We start from the raw sequence: 18,235 nt of genomic DNA on the forward strand, positions 1-18,235 counted from the left end.
TGGACATTTTTTTCAGCATTCCCTGCCAGCTTTAATTTTGAAATGAATAAAAAGCCTCCCCTCCCCTGGTCTGCCGTATAACTCAAAGGTCGTGATCAGGCTCCCTCTTCGCGAATGTGTTCGATCGCCAAGAGTTGAAATGGACTCTCATTTCACAGGCAGTGTGGGGACCTCCTGCTCCATTGTGCATCAGCCTTCCCTTTCTTCCAGAAGGCCAGAGAGCCCTTAAAGGCCAATGTGCCCCCTGATTTGAAGTGCTGATGTGCCCTGTGGAATTTGAAGGGCTGATGTGACCCGAGGAATTCAAACCCACCGCTGGAATCCTTCAAAGCCCCCTCCCACCAAAAAGCAAGAGCACCATTGTCCCATTGGCCATCATTCTCTTGTGTTATCAGGTTGTTGTGGAGGCTGGAGAAGAAAGCCTTCAACCCAGACCCACATTCAACAAGTGCACGACCACATGCCCACTTCTCATTGTGGGAGAGGTTCTTCGTTCATTAACCAGGGGCAATGGGCGTGTTTGTGTGGCTAGGCCAGTGACGGCTCCTCCGCTAAGGCTTAGGAGCGTTGCCCCACTGCTAATTCAGCACTGCACAAAAGAAAAAGAAATGATAATAACATAATGTTATTATCATTTTATTTTTCTTAGCGGAGCTCTCAGCCAGGTGGGGGTGAGGCTGGGCTCTGTGACGCCAAACAGAGTGAGGAGTGGTGTGCAATCCTCTGGGTGCACATGACAGTTTGTCCGGCCCTTTAGGGCTGGCCAAACCGTCATGCCCACTTGCCATGTTCTCCATTGGGCTGTGTTGCACAGTCCAGTGGAGAACATGCCCAACCTCCCCAGGTACAGCCTGAACGACCAAACAGGATGCTCAGACCAATCACGACACTGCTCCTGCAGCGTCGTGATTGGCTTGCAGAGCCCGGAAGCCTGGGTGCTTCCGGTAGATCGTGAGGAAGAGGACGGAGGTGAGAAGGGCGGCACGCGGAGGCAAAGGAAAAGGTAAGTTACTTTTTAATCCGTTTTTTTGGTAATCACCCCTGCCTCGCCACTCCTAATGCCCGTCCGCCCTACCATCCCCCTTCCGAGGGGGCACAAGGAGATAGCTGTATTAGCAGATGTTCTTTGGTGCACCTGGCCAAAGCTGTTATGGAATCTTGCCCTAACAGAATAGCTAAAGCGTGAAGGTAACCATACGTGTCATATTCCAACTAGAGTGAACACCTGTGCACCAGGTCATTACAAACATTGTCTTCAGCCCTGAACCTGTCGCCTACAAGTCTTTGATTTCAGGTGTGTTTTTCTATTTATTTGAATGGAAGAGAAACAAGACTACAGCACCCAGAATGTGTTCGGGTATCGCACTTAAATTCAGAGATTGGATGCAATGTCTGTAATGCCTGTGAGGGAGGTGGTTATCATGATTCCGCCTGGGTCTTCATTCTGTAATCATTTCTTCACAAGCGTACCAGCAACTGAGGGTCTATTTGTTTTGCTCCAAATCCCTTCTCTGCACAATGTCCATGGTTGGGGATGCTGGGCAATGCCGCTCACACCCTTTGCACAAATAAAGGGGGTCGGCGTCACCATGACTCAGGCAGCGTTTTGTAAAAGAAACGAGGTCCATATGTAGTCGTAGAGTAGGTTACATGAGTGGGCTTATTAAGCTTAGTTACAGAAAAAATCAGATGGTAAATAATAGATAGGACGTTCAGCCCCACCAGGAGCAGCCTCCTTGCTGCGCAGCCCACACACTCCAACCGGCACTCTCGCAACCACACCAGGTACTCCAGCATTCCATTACCTCACCAAGCACTCCAGCATTCCACAACATCACATCCATAGTGGCTGAGCAGCAAGGAACAGGTTACACAGGGAAAGGATGCATAGGGAGAATCCGAGTCACAACACATCGCCTTCCCTTAGGGAAAACTATTATTAACATAATTCCAACAAAAGGAAAGTACAAACAAGTCTATGACATTAGATACATTACAATTGCAACAAGGTAGAAGAAAGCAGGACTAGGAGAATAAAGAGGCAGTCCTACAAGATTACAATTACATCAATGTAGTGCTATGTGGCCATACACCCTCACTCACCCCGTCTGCACACAACAGGGGGTACCACTTACATACCACCCAGGGCACATAACTCTTCAACACAGTACTAGGGTACACGGCCCTACGACACAGTACTAGGGTACACGACCCTGCAACACAGTAATAGGGTACACGACTCTTCAACACAGCACTAGGGTACAAAATCCTACAACACAACACTAGGGTGCATGACCCCATAACAAGGTAGTACAGTACACAACCCTGAAACACGGTACTAGGGCACATGACCCTTCAACATAGCACTAGGGTACACGACCCTACCAAAATTTTTCCATACACCTGACAGGACCATACATTTCAGGCAAAGCATACTAGGGTACCTGTCTCCATGCCAGAGTACACAACTCTACTATCATTCAGTAGAACACATGCTACACAGCTTAAATGAACAAGGTAAACACTCTAGGCACCCCCACAAGCATGACAAAATACATATAGGCAAGAAAATTATTACAGAATAAATAAACAGCCACTCAGCGTGCAATATGGGCATGCAGTACATGTAGAGAATACAGACCAGCATATACCATCCACTTAAGCAAGAAAATCAGTATGGCATGAACGAACATCAAGTTAAGAGGAGCTCACCCATTCACTACACAACAATGAGAATCTAAAGTAATAAAACCCAAATAACTCCATATCAAACTACACACATTCCAAGTACATGTTTAAAAAAAATCAAATGACAGCAATAACACATTCCATCATAATCAGAACAAAGGTCTTTTACTCCGGTGAGCGATCTCTCAACCGAAGTCCTCACCTACGCTGAATACTTGCCGATGAGCTTCCTGTTTCTGCCGCTGCACTGACCAACCCATTCTAATTTGCAGCCTCACATGGTCACACATAGGCACACAGAATAGTGCCATCAGCCAAAGCGCCACAGTGCATGGAATCCAAGATGAAGAGGCACCTCAAAATAAACTGCGTCGTCATCTCAAATGACGGCTCACATTGCCTGCGATGATGTCACACCAATCAAGGATCATGGCTAAGGTTGCATGTCACGCGTACAGGCAACCATATCCACCCATCCAGAGAGAGACAGTACCCTCAAGAGTGACGAACACAAGAGGGTGCACCACACAAAGATAAATACAGGAACTGTGAAGCAGCCACGAGCGCCTGGCACGATCCAACACGTGGCCGCCAAGTAGACCTGCCACTCAAACCAAGCTGTTGCGCTGAGTACGTTTGAAAGGAAACTCACCCGTAACCATGTATCCATTCCAGTTCATGGAATTACCTTAAGGTGTAATTCCATTCCAACAGGGCACAAGTCCTAAAAAACAGAAGTGGGGGAACGCTGATGTCACGACAGGAAGTGACGTCACGAAAGGTGGCTTGCACCATCAGAGTCATTGCCTCCCCTCGCTCACCCCTTAGATGCGATTGCATCAGAGAAGCCAGCGCGTGAGCAGCGTTCTGAATGAGCTCCGATCTCGCCCCAGAGAGGCCAAAGAGTGAATGTGTGGCTCCATTTGCTCCAGTTATCGAGCTCCCGGTAAAATAAGTGGCGGGACGCCATCCACCAACGTGGTACCCCGACTCGAGCCCTGCATTCCAGACGAGTGCACCAGCACACTAATCACCATCTTCCCTCTGGCAGGAAAAGCACAGTTTAACGGCTGGTTCGCTTTATAACTAGCTGCAAAATGTGCACAACAGAGCAGCCGGTTCACCACAATCCCTTCCAGAAACACTGCTACATAGTGTGTCCCCATGGAATAAGCAGTCCACTAACTTTGCTGCACGCAGCATTGACCAACACAAAAAAAGCTGCCTGTTCCTTCAGAAATAAATGCTGCCAGTTGCTCTTGCTGATCCTCAAACTTCAGTAACTCCTTCTGCCCTCACACTTATTGACATCTGTTTATGCACACATCAGAGCAGGCAGGCAAGTTTCATCAGTCCCTTGATGTCAGGAAGGACAAACGCCCCAGGCAGGTTGTCCAGGTGATAAAGGACACTGGTAGGGTAACCAGGGCGATCTTTTTCCTTCAAGCTGAAGGTTTCTTAGTTCCAGTTTCTTCAGTAGGTTCATATACACTTCATCTTCCAATATACACTCCACCTTCCACAGCACGAGGTTTCTTTTACCAAATCATCACCATTGTTGTAAAACAAACGAGGTCCCTATGTAGTTGTAGAATAGGTTACATGAGTAGGTTTATTGAGCTTAGTTACAGGATAATCAGATGGTAAATAGTAGATAGGAAATTCCGCCCCACCGGGAACAGCCTCCTTGCTGCTCAACCCACACACTCCAACTGACTCTCTCAACCACACCAGGCACTCCAGCATTCCACAACATCACATCCATACTGGCTGAGCAGCAGGGAACAGGTAACTAAGGGAAAGGATGCATAGTAACAATTCAAGTCACAACACAGACTTTCATGGGACCTATGTGTCAATAGAGCTCTCTTCCTATGCGGCTGTCTCCCGCTCGCGAGGTGCATGGCTAGCTACACTTGGGTTGAAAGCTGCACCAGCTCTGCCCCTGCACACTCTTGTGAGAGACCCACGGTATAGGCATGCGTACGGTTGTGCACATCAGCATGTTTCTGAACATGTCGGCCCAAGCACCCTTCAAATCTGTAAGAAGACTCTGCATCAAGGGCTCCAGGCCCACCGCCTGACCCATACTCCATCACAGTGAGCACATGCAGGCATCTAGGATGTGTCGACGTCAAATATAACGGTGGTTTACCATTTAAACCTGATAAAGCAAATTTGTTTTCATCGACATAAAATCAACACTTGTTTAGTTCAAACCATAAACTAGAAAGCTTACTAATGCCTATATAAATGGGGCTATGCCAAAAGACTACAGATTCTCTTATTTTATGTTATGTAGTATTTGTATAATGAAGTGTCCGCCAATTACTTGGACTGTAGGCCCATAGGGGAATATTTACAAGCCCCTATCGCCACCAGAACGTCACTTTTTTTGACGTGGTGGCGATACATGCTTCGCCTTATTTACAAGGCAGCGTTAAGCCACTTAACATGGCTTAACGCTGCCTTGTAAATAAGACCCCCTTTCATGCTATGCTTGGCGTGAAAGGGGTGTACAGTGGGTGTTGGGGTGGGAGTTCCACCGCGACACCCATTGTTTTTTACGCTGCCCCCTATTTACAATGGCAGTTTAAATAGGAGGTAGTGCCAAAATTAAGACCAGGAATATCCTGGTCTTAAATTGGCAAAAGAAGGAGAAATGCTTTATTTCTCCTCATTGTTGCTGTTTTTTTGTGTTCTGCATGTGCAGCACACATAAAAACTGCAAAACGCCATGCAAGATTGTTTGTGTGCAGGAAGGTTCCCCTTCCTCCACATAAACAATCATTTTAAAAATGACGAGTTGCAACTTCAATGTGTGCTGCACAAGCAGCACACATAGAAGTGACAAATCGCCATTTAAGATTGTATGTGTACAGGAAGGGACACCTTCCGGCACATAAACAATCATTCCCCACAAGACAGGCACCCTTGCACTATGGTGCAAGGGTGCCTCCGTTGGCGCTAGGCAGTTAAAATTGGCACCAGTGCAGGGGGAAACGCAGGGCTTCACAGTATTGGTATAGATACGATGCGGCCCTGCGTTTCAGAAGTGGCAGAGCACTGCGTTAATCCAAGAAGTCTAACGCTGCGCTCCGTCACTTCTTTGTAAATGTTCTCAGAGGCATAATCATATTGGCGCAGTTTACCTGACCAGAGTAAGTGTAGCTTGTAATAAGAGGATTTTTTTATGATGGAGTACATGGTGACATGTTTTTTAAAGCAGGCATGTTTTTAGTTTGCATGTTCATCTCAGCACATTCTTTAAACTCTCTCCTGGAGCTGCCATCTGGAGCCACTTCCCGAACCCCCCTGAGGTTGCTGTCAAGTCAAAAGGTACCGCAATCCGAGAGCCCTACTCCATAATTATCTCATAAGGGGTAACTGTTTGCATACAACATCAGTATCCGTTAATGTGTAAATACCAGGCAGCGTAAGGATCCTTGGAGGATCACAGAATAGAGAGCAAAATACCATAAGGGAAACCGGTATTAGGTCTGCGTGAAATCTTTATTACACCAGTGTATCAAAAATGTACACAAGTGTGCATTTACACAATCATGTGTAAATAAATCCCAATTACCAGACGTATTTTCCATAGTTGTCCTGATAGTTATGCATGAGTTAAGTGGAAAAACAATTGCAATTTCCCCAAGGCCATACTTTCTTCAGGAGGTATATTGAGATCAACACAGGGAAGGAATTACTGACAAGGGAACAACGTCTGCCATGGACCTACATAAGACCCCAATAATGGGGCTAGAACCAGGTCTGCCAACTCACACGGTGCCACATGTGTCACATACCATTGGATCCCTTCACACTGTTGCACGATAAGGAGCTGATATCACGCGGTGGCAGAACAAATGAACACATAACCACTGCACAGAGTGGATTTCCAGCTCATTAGGTCTCTCCTACGCAGCGCGCATGCGCTGCTTAGGAGGGGACCTCTTGGAATCGATCTGCTTTTTTGCCTAAAAACGTGCACGCTTTGCATTGCTTTCAATTGCAACGCGTGCACGTTTGGCGTTTCCCTTGCGGGAGCGAGCTTTGGCGACATCTGTTTGTAATTATCGCGCTCGCTCCTGCAAAGTAAACGCTGCGTGTCCCTGCTCTCGGCCGCACTCCCCCCACCCCTCCCACTTGTATACCGAGTGTCAGGTAACCCACGGGCTACGCCGAGAGTGAGACACATTTGTACTTGTTTGAGTTAGCATTGTATTGGACAAATTGATTGAAAGATACCCCGGGCAATACTTGCACAGACTAAGGTGGTGGTGGTTCTAATCTTGCAATCACATTTTTGACATCTGAACGCGTGTAATACGAGCATTTGCACTGACTGCCCACAACAAAAATTATTTTTGGGCGTGAGAATCAGTTTCAATCTTGGTGAAATTAGTGAACAATCGGCATCTGTTTATTTGCAGGCGGTCGATTGCTTTTGAATTGAACTGTATGCAATAAGATGACAGTTATACGGACTCCAGTGCCCACCCCCCCAAAAAAAACAAAATAAAGAAGGTATACAACTTTACAAGGCATAGCATGGCCTCGTACATTGTCACTTTCCCACCTAAATCACTACCAATTTGTAGAATGAATGAACCTGCTCGTCTAAAGTGTCACTCTGGAAAACGTAAACATCAAAAAGTAGGCAGACCTCTAAAGAACAGGAGCTTTGTACTTTCGCATCCATTTTTGCAAACACAGCTGTGCCTTGCCATTCCCGTATCTCAAGCCATATTTGCATAATTGTTTTTTGTGCCTTCAATAAATCTTTTTTCCCTTCACTTTAAAACGGCCAATCATTTTCCCGGCATTTTGCAGCAAAGTAATCATAATAATGATTTGCCATAGACACAGTAGCCTATGCCCCTTGCGCCGTGTCAGGCAGTGGAGATGAACGGGGGAATTTCTTTATCCTTACCCAATTACACGTGGGCATCGTTTTATCTGCGCGGGAGGAATGAGAGGCTTGGCTTATCCTGACTGATTTTTCCAAGCCAGGCTCGTGCACACCCTACAGCTGGCGCCGTAGACAGGGGTGTTTTCATTGCGGCCTAGTAGATTAAATCACGCAGCCCGAAGAGACCCATGTGTTTAGAAAAAAATGCGCAGTTCTCCTAGTCTGTTGAGAGAGTGACCTGAAAGTGTGCATTAAAGAAACCATAGAATAAGGCAGAATCAGTGGCGGCTACATGTATAACAAGCATTGGCATAAGCAATAGGTCTCGCCTTTGGGACCTTATAAGTATTTAGTTATGCAACAGGTCCCAAAGGCGAGACCTATTGGCTATACCATTGCTTGTTTTTAGGTTGAGCCTGGGATGCGCATGCGCTGTTCTGTGGCATGCTGTACTGGTGTATGAAATAGAACCCCCGCCCACTCTACACCCATATTTGTCATTGGCTTGTATCATTGTCCTTTGTAAATGCTAGCTTCTGATTCCTTAATAGGCTTGTTAGTCCCTTTTACTTCGGTTGTTAGTTGTTACACAGTAGTCTTTTTTAGTCTGTAAGCACTCTTTTCTTTAATGGGTTTCTCCAACTGCAGGCACGACATACTTTCCTGCAACATTCAGCGCCATGCGTGCTTTCACTTTCCGAGACAATGGCAGCCGCTTCTTTGAATAGGTCTCACATTTACAAGAGTTTGAGCTATTGGCATTGTAAATGACAATGCCTTTTATGTATGTGTTAATTAGCAAAGCAGATAAATAAAAGGCATTGTCATTTACAATGGCAATTGCTTAAACTCTCGGAAATGCGAGACCTATTGCATTGCAAATGCTTGTTTTTTGTATTTAGAGGCTTTAAAAAGCTGACCACTATTATGGGGTGTGATAACACCCCTACTTCAGCACCAGTCTCAGCAGGGTTGTTTTTAGGTGGAGGGGGTTTGGTGGTGGAGGGAGCCCTGCTTCTAGTTACCCCTCACCTAGCGTTTAGGGAACCGTGATATTTTCAATTTTATATCTGAAAAATAGTAATTTTCATGAGGCAAAAAACGTAAAAACGTGTTTTTTTCCCCCAAAACATGTTTGGCCCTTGCAAAATACTTCTGGGGAAAAAAACGTAAGGTGTGCTTTTTTCTTCACCGAAGGTTTTTCACACCAGATAGAATTTTGGTCTTCTCTGAAACTATCGATAACAGATACAGAACCCTCTGTGAAAGTACCAGCCTCTCGATAAAGATTTTGTAGAATGGATCTGATTCTCTTCACTTTTTGTGTTCTGGGTTCCGCTCCAGGAACATAGAGCAGTGGTAAAAAGTTGGTGTTAATGTTTCAGATGCGGTATAAGATTGCTATTGCCAACAACAACAAAAAAATGTGCACTCTATTGGAACATGGTGGTGCGGGGACACCTTCTGGTGGTTGTCGGAACTATGGTTATCGATAGAAAAACTCTGTAATGCGCAGGTCACACACATATTTGCATAATGTAACCACTGGCACAGGGAGGTAAATTAAAGAGGTAATTTACGACCTAGGCCCCACCCAGGTTAGAGACACGCAGGTCCAACAAAGGTGTGGAAATGTGGATTTTCCTGATCAGTTATGTCCCCTATCTTGGACCCCAACGATTCTATGTGCATGTCACAAGTACATGTATGTTCCCTCCAGTTCCAGTTTCCAAGACGCAAACATATGTGTGTCTACCGTCGACATGTTCTCTGTCAGATCCGCCATCAATGGGCTGGATATTCAATTCCTAAGTATGAAAAGCCACCGACTTTATATGGCTAAGGTACTCCATTTTTACAGTTCAGGCAAGTAGGCCCGATTCTTTCCTCAAAGCCTTTCCCTGCTCTCTGTCTCTGACAGTTTCAGCTTGAGCTCGCATCTGTATCCATGAACTTTGTCCTACTCCCTGTGCAGCTAACGGTGCCTGCCTCGGCCAGTTTTCGCCTGCCTGCCAAGAAGCTGTATTTCACCTTCGAATTATCTAGTTTGCTCTTCAGCCGATGCATTCCTGTCTAGTGATTTAGGTAAACATTTCCTTTAGCTCACAGGCAAAGGACTCAGCCTTTCCGTCCTCCTGCAAGTGATTCATAGCCCTGTTGCCATGGAAAGTTTTCTGCCCCTCGCTTCTCATATAGACACTTAGACGCTTGTACACGCACATACAGTTAGTATAGAATAGATTCTGTCCGAGAGTCCTTCCTTGTGGATAACATAGTTCTCTAAACATAGGATGTTAGATATGATTTGGGATTAGGTTGACATGACCCCCTAGACTTCTCGTCTCCACATGTAGAGCTAAATGTTAAGTCCCCTTCACCCCCTAGTTGCACGTCAATCACACGTCATGCTGCTGCGCACGCATCCATGTTAAGTATTATCGTATAGATCCACCTATGTAAGATAATGAGAGCCAATCATGTTTCTTTTTGCTCCTTATTACGCCTAGTTTCAATTACGTATCACTATGTTAATTTATCTTATCAATTGTTACGCCTTTTTGCACTTGTTTCATTGTAAATGTATGACCTATAAAAGTTACTTCTTGTCAATAAAGTATTGTACTTCACTTCCTGAACCCTCGTGGTGACGGAACCTGAAGGCCGCGACTCGAGTCGGCCATTTTGGATGGAATAAAGCCCATTTAGAAAACCTCTTATACCACGGATTCTGCCTCTTGTTATTCTGAGCTATTTTACTTTATTTTAAAGATTCCGTATGAAATTCAGTTTCGGTAAAAAGAATATTTACCACATAATGGCGCCCGAATAGGGACACTTTCTCATCTCACGCGCCGGCGGTGCGTTGCAGGCCCGGTCTCCTGCCACAGCTGGACGGACCATAAACGCGTACCAGCAGGATTTCCTGTAAGCTCCCTCCGGTCAAGCGGGGGCGACTGAGGCTGCGATCAACCCAGACGAGGCGGTGAGAAGTGCGAAGTATCCCGACCAGAGCCTAGCTGAGAGAGCAAGATCCGAGGTATACAGAAGCCCACCAGGTTTTTCGAAATCCCGATGTCCAGAGGGTCCGCTATCCGCAGTCATCGAGTCCTGTCCATTCTCTGAGGCCTTCCGTTTCAAGGAGCTACTCGGTGAGTACCATCGCCGAGGAGGCGTGTTGACGCGCACATAGGTTGTGCCGGTCAAGACGGATTTGGGTACACAAATCCGGTCTGCACTGTTTAGCAGTGTATATGTACTGTTTAGCAGTATATCAAGTATTCCGAAGTATTCAGTTATTGTCAAGAATTCAGCGTGGTGATTAGTTAGGCAGACTGTCATCATTGTCGGTTATTGTTAAAATGTTTAATGTTCAATGTTTAAAGTGTTCAAATGTCTTGCATATTGTGGTATGAATGATTGTTCTTTGTTCGCTGTTCATTATTGTGTTTTTCGTATTAAGTGAATTCAAGAGTAAGTATCAGATCAGTTGTCAATATGCCGCTCTTCTCGAAGTTAAGACAGATTACTACCAGAAAAGGGGTGCTTGAAGAAGCAGTTCCTATTCCTCCTAGGGACACTCCAGGGCATTTTATGTACCACAAGCATGGCTTAGATGCCATATTGTTTCTTGATCTATGGGTAGATTATACCAAGGGATTGCCAGAAAGTCAAAGGTGGCCCGCAGCGGGAACCTGGGATGCAGAGTGCATCATGAAAGTGGAGGAAGAGTTATGGAAAAGAAAGGTCAGACAGTCACAGAAAGACGCTGTTGAGTTATGGCGTAAAGAATCTCATAGACGTACAGAAAAAGCACGTAGACAAGAAGAGAGGAGTAAAGAAAGTTCAAATAAAGTTCAAGAAAATCTATTAATTGAGGAAGGTATCCGAGTGAAGTCAGAACAAGTAAATAGACAAAGAAATGCTCTTATGAATGGTATGTATCCCCTTCTAGCCGAAGGACTACCAAAGGCTGTTCCAGGGATGCCAAAAGACTTGCCACCCCCGTTATTTCCAATTAAGGTACATCAAAAAGGGCATCCCAGAACCGCAGAAGATGTTTTTCTTTCCTCATATCTAGACGACACAGCTCCCGAGTATGCTAACGCCACACTACATAGACCGTCTGGCGGAGGGGTTCAACGTCAGGATCAGGTATCCGACCCCGTGCAACAGCAAGTCCCGATACAAGCTTCGGCAAGCACATCTGTCCCCGCAGTCGATTCTACAGTGGTATCGACACCCATAGTTGCTGTGTCACGTTCAACGAACCCATTCACACCCGACGCCCCAGATGGGGCCACGGGAGGTGCTAGCAATACCTTTACACCACCCAGAATAAATAAACTTGTCTTTCAAGAATCAGCGCATTCACGTACACCTAAATTCGTAAGTGAACGTACGCTTAAGGAACTCCTTGTAAATTGTAGATATGACCCGGTGGTTGGTAAAGAGGACGAAATGGTCCTGGCATCATTACGCATCAGGCGAGCCGCAGAGTATTTAGCAAGGTTACCAGGAATGACTACGCATCTAGATAACATATACCATTTTGTTCAAACAGGACGAGATCCAGGATGTATTAACAGAGCTATGGAATTCCAGAAAGTAGAGATACAGGGGGAACTGTTACGTTTCCTCATAAACAGTGTGATCAGAAATCAAGACCGTCCGGGGGTAGACCCGAATGCAATGCTTATTCTTACAAGATGGAGCCAGAATATATCAGAAGGGAGACACGATAAGCAAAATTGTATAATAGCCATGTGCCGAAAAATCCGTAGAGAAATAGAGCGTATTCATGAAGAAAGATTGGGAACAGACGAGTTCGAGCAAGATGAAGTGTCCGAATCAGGGAATTCCGCAAGACAGTCAGAGACCATAGCCTATGTAGGCAGAGGAAGATCCTGTGATAATGCTAGATGTTTTTCTGATCCCATACACTCTGTATGCCCAAATAATAGCAGAACGTATCCGACGCCTGTAATAAATCTGAAGTCTCCTGAACATTTGTTTCAAGCCGCAGATAAAATACTACGAGAACGAAGGGGTTACCACCTCCTCGATTCCATGGATGAGCAAGAATTAGCCAGATCAGCTGTTCACTGGATTGACAGTCCTGAAAAATACGGTGATGAGACCGTAGCACACACGTTTTTTAATCTCAGTGCAGATGAACAACGTTTAGCTGGAATCTATATGATTCAGCAACTCCTTATATTATATAAGAGCCAACATGCTGACCCTGGTCCTTTACCTGATATATTAACGGAACTACTCACGAACAGATGGAGAGGTTCTAGTAACAAGCTAATTAAAGAGATATTAGTGTCACGTAAACAGTATGTCCTTTTTGTAAATCCGGATTCTCTCTCGCTGCCCCACAGAGAAAGAACGCCGTACTATATGGATAGACAAAATCCTTTACGAGAAGTGCACCCAATAAAAGGCGAAGACAATGAGTTTCACCGTGTATTTGTTTACACACCCATATCAAAAATGGAATTATTAGAAATGAAGAAAGTAGTACCTAGTCATGACAAAGACCCAGCGGGTTTCCACCGAGAAATTAAAGACATGTTACTAATGGGAGAGTACACCTTTCCTGATATTATGACGATATTAAAGGTGCTTTTGCCTGCTGGCATCTATGAAAAACTGAAAGAAAAAGAGTGGGAAGTGGGAGACCAAAAGATAGACTGGACAGCATTAGCAGAGGAAGAAAGGGCCCGAACTGCAGGTTCAGGGCTCGGGGATAAAGTTAAACTGTTACCAGGTTTACTAGTACAGGTACTGCCACGTCTATTAACTACAAAAAAGGAAGATTGGGGTGCAATCACAGCCTGCAAACAAAAGCAAGATGAAGACACAAGCGATTATTATGCTCGATTTGAAAAATGTTTTGGTATAAACAGTGGTATAAAAGCAAGTAGTGACTCATATCCACATTTATTTGTGACAAAATTAGTGGAAAATGCATTGCCTCCAGTGAAGAATAGAATATTGAAATTCAAGAGTACCTGGCAAAGTAACACTCCGTCACAAATGCTACAAATGTTACAGTATCATCACAATAGAATTAGGGATGAACAAGAACACGAGCATAGACGCATGAAGGATACAAAAATGAAAATGCTAGTTTCTCAGACAGTACCAGCAGAGGGTCACAAAAAGGGTGTGACACATTCTGGTGATTCTGCAGCTCCTGTAAAAGGAACCTGCAATTACTGTAAGCAACTAGGCCATTATGTACACGATTGTCCAGTCCTGAAACGTAATATAGCTACAGGTATTGCAAAAGAGAGACCACGATTAGTTAGACAAGATCAGAATGAACAAGGAGCTATGCAGCATGGACAGTCCATGCCAGTTCAGCAACAGTCCATGCCAGTTCAGCAACAGTCCATGCCAGCCTCACAGCAGCCCATACAGTTTGTGCCAGCTGCACCACCGTTGCCTGCTACTGCCACACAAACCACAACACGACAAATGTATCAGACTGCACAATATGAATATCCTGAGTATCAGCGTTACGCATGAACAAGCCTAGAGAGGGAAGTTGACTTACCGCTCATCGAGATTCCTGTAGATCAAGAAGGACCGTATGTACATAGTGAATTGTTAGGTCAAGATAGAAAATTCTTACTCGATACAGGGGCAAGTCGAACAACTATAAAACGTAGTGAAGTTCCAGGGGCACCCCTCTCAGGCTCTCAAAATGTTTCCCTTGGTTTTTCAGGAAAACCTATTGTTAATGAAGTATCACAGCCTCTCCCACTTACGATAGGACCTTTGACACGAACTACAGATTTATTGCTTACTAAATCATGCCCAGAAAATCTGTTAGGAATTAAAACTCTGAAAGCACTAGGAGCCATAATATGTTGTTCTCCGGAAGGAGTAAGGTTGTTTCTACGTGATTTTAAAGGTCACTATGTGTCTAGGGACATGGATCCCCGACTACAGACTTTACCAGTACATCTATGGGCACAAGGCCCTACGGATGTTGGCTGCATGAACATTACACCATACCGAGTCACATTGAAAGCAGGAGTGGTACTACCACGAATGCGACAATACAAGTTACCGCATGATGCTGTAGTGGCTTTGCTGAAAATCATTGATGAGCTAATTGCCCAGGGAGTAGTTGTAGAAACAGACTCCAATGTATGTAATTCACCGATAATTCCGATTCTTAAACGAACTGATCCTACTGCCCCACCAGTATACCGATTGGTTATTGATTTGCGTGAACTAAACAAGTGCATTGTACCACAATTTCCTGTGGTCCCTGATATATCATCATTATTGACAGCAATTGATTCCGAAGCAACATTCTTTACTGTAATTGATCTCAAGAATGCCTTTTTCAGCGTCCCAATAGATCCGGAAAGCCAATATTTGTTCGGATTCAGTTTAAATGGGCGCAGCTTTAAATTCTCACGCGCTCCCCAAGGATTCACAGAAAGCCCCAGCATCTACAGCCAAGCACTGAAACGAGAACTTGACAGTATCCACATGCCAGTCAATACTGCACTGCTTCAATATGTCGATGATCTGCTGATCACCGCGAGAAGCGAACCTGAATGTGAAAAGGCTTCTCTGACAGTTTTACATTTTCTAGCCGACAAGGGGCACAAGGTGTCTCCTTCTAAGCTGCAATTCTGTGTCCAGCGAGTTATTTATCTTGGTCACTCGCTGTCCAAGGAGGGAAGGCAGCTTACACCAGATCGCATCCAGTTAATTGCTAACATGTCAATACCCCAGACACAAAAGGAAGTGCGGGCTTTTATAGGCCTCACTTCATATTGTAGGCAGTGGATCCCTCAGTACGCATTTCTAGCAAAACCACTCATTCAGTTAACCACACAGGAGGCAGCCACATCGACTGTTCTCCCTTGGACTCAGGAACATACACAAGCTTTTGAAAGCCTAAAGGAAGCTTTATGTCAAGCACCTGTTTTAGCAACACCATGTTATAGCAAACATTTTACACTCTTTGTTACAGAACGTGAAGGTACTGCCTTGTCAGTACTCACTCAGGATCAAGCAGGATCACGCAAGCCATGTGCTTATTTTTCCAGTACATTAGATCCCGTAGCTCAGGCTTTGCCTGCATGCCTGAAATCAGTGGCGGCGACAGCTTTAGCAATCAGACAAAGCGATGCCATAGTATTAGGACATCCATTGACAGTACAAGTACCACATGCAGTAGAGGTTCTTGTGAACCGAACACAAACACAACACTTGACCATAGCAAGACTTACCGGTTATGAACTGACATTGTTTCAACCACACATAGAGATCCGACGGTGTAATACATTGAATCCTGCTACACTATTACCTGTAATTGGAACAGACCCACTAGCTCATGATTGTGTTGAAATCATTGAAATAAAGACGAAACCTAGACAAGACTTGACAGACGTTCCATTGTTAGATCCAGACCTGACGTTGTATGTAGACGGATCGTGCATGAGAACAAGTACAGGAGATTTAGTGGCCGCGTATGCAGTCACAACAGACACTGAAGTTATTGAGACAAATTGTATAGATACTTTGTCAGCCCAAGCAGCAGAACTTATTGCTCTAACACAAGCCTGTATTCAAGCCACAAATAAGAAAGTTAATGTATACACTGACTCACGTTATGCATTCGGAGTTGTACACGACTTCGGCGTACTGTGGCGAGAGAGAGGTTATTTAACCTCCCATGGTGCCCACATTCAGCACGGACCCCTCATTCATGCCTTGTTAGACGCAATACATCTACCCACTGCTATATCGATTATGAAATGTAAAGCACACACGAAGGTTACTGATATCATTTCTCAAGGCAATGATTTAGCTGACAGAACAGCTAAACAGACTGCTCAGAATCGCACATTAGACATGACAAAGCCAATAGTTCAGACACCAACACAGTGTATGACAATTAAGGATCCCGCACTTGACGTAATTGACATACAGACACATGCTACTGCAGAAGAATTAAAGAAATGGACTGAACTAGGAGGGATCCAGACAGATCAGGGATGGATGACGAAGGAGAAATCTGTATGGTTTCTTCCTGACTCTATGGTCCAAGCCATTATAGCTACAATTCACAGCCCGGCGCATTTAGGAGAAAAAGCTATGCTAGATAGCATTCAACACATTTGGTTCAATAAACATTTACGAGCAGCAGCTAAACAAAAGGTCCGTACCTGTATGATATGTTGTCAGTTCAACCCGGGAAAAAGTGTTCCCGTAGAACAGGGTGGATTCCAGACTCCTGATCATCCTTTTGAAGTGCTCCAAATGGATTATATCCAGATGGAACGATGTCGAGGATTCAAATATGTTCTTGTAGTTGTCTGCGCTCTCTCCCGATGGACTGAGGCGTACCCAGTATCAGATTACACGGCCCCGACTACTGCCAAACAGTTAGTTCGAGAATTCTTCCCACGGTACGGGCTACCACGTGTTGTATATTCAGATAACGGCCAGCCTTTCTCATCCGAATTAATGAAACATGTCTCACTTTTGTTGGGATATCAGTGGAAATTCCACTGTGTCCGACACCCCGAGGCAGCAGGTCTCGTGGAACGACATAATCAAATTTTGAAAATCAGATTGTCTAAAATATGTAAGGAGAAAGGTGTTGACTGGATAGTAGCCTTACCAGTTGCACTATTTTACATAAGAATGGTAGCACACTCTCGAACAGGGCTATCCCCGTATGAGGTGATCTTCGGAAGGCCACCAAATATGTGGGGGACGCCTGTACCACGTAAAATAACTGATGTTAATTGTAATATGCTGACAGATTACCTGGCCTCCTTGATGTCTGCACTACAATCTTGTCGTTCACAGGTAGCTGCAGCTTTTCCTGACAACACTGAGGTGAAACCCCATGACGTTGCTCCGGGGGATCTGGTGTTTGTGAGGAATTTCGATCGGAAAACCCAATTGGAGCCCAGGTGGAAAACACCGAAGCTAGTCCTGCTGACCACAAGAACAGCCGTGAAAGTGGAGGGCCGCAAAGGATGGATACATTCCAGCCATGTTAAGAAATTTCATGGACTATCCTCGGATATAGACACTGTGCCCTGCACTCCCTCACAGACTGATTCAAAACTTCCCTTTGTTGAAAGGAATGACTCTCAGAACTATAAATTAAAACTTAGGCCCAAACAGTCGAGCAATTTGATTGTTTAAGTCCTCTCCAAGGTGAAGCGGTTGAATTGTCTCTGACATGTATCCCTTGGACCTGAGTAGAGAAAATACCAGAGAAATGTTGAAACGACAGGCGTATTGTAAATCACTGCGTAGCTACTGTGTGAGGACGTTATTAATTCTGTTTTTATTGAGTGTTTTAATAATCATTACGAGTGTGATTTTGCACATATATCATCCTATTTCTAGACATGTTTATAATATTACTGCTGAACATTCTTTTAGTGACCTACCGCCACATGAATTATCTTATAGACTTGCGCTGCGCAATAACACCTTCATTAGTATGTTACATCATTCCCATCAGACTAGTAATGCCACCAATTGTTGGGTGTGTGGCCGACTCCCTCCCTATCAGAATAACAAAGGAGTTCTGCCTTTCTTTCCACATCCGTTCACACACAATGGCTCCTGTGG

At 44.8% G+C, this 18,235-nt stretch overlaps 1 protein-coding gene across 4 annotated transcripts in view; it reads left to right on the plus strand.

Annotated features, from left to right (window-relative positions):
* LTBP4 (latent transforming growth factor beta binding protein 4) overlaps window positions 1–18,235 on the plus strand; it is a 1,245,426-nt gene that overhangs the window by 283,005 nt on the left and 944,186 nt on the right. The window lies entirely within an intron of this gene.

The sequence above is a fragment of the Triturus cristatus genome, chromosome 9 (genome assembly GCF_964204655.1).
Source record: "Triturus cristatus chromosome 9, aTriCri1.1, whole genome shotgun sequence".
Lineage (NCBI taxonomy): Eukaryota > Metazoa > Chordata > Amphibia > Caudata > Salamandridae > Triturus > Triturus cristatus.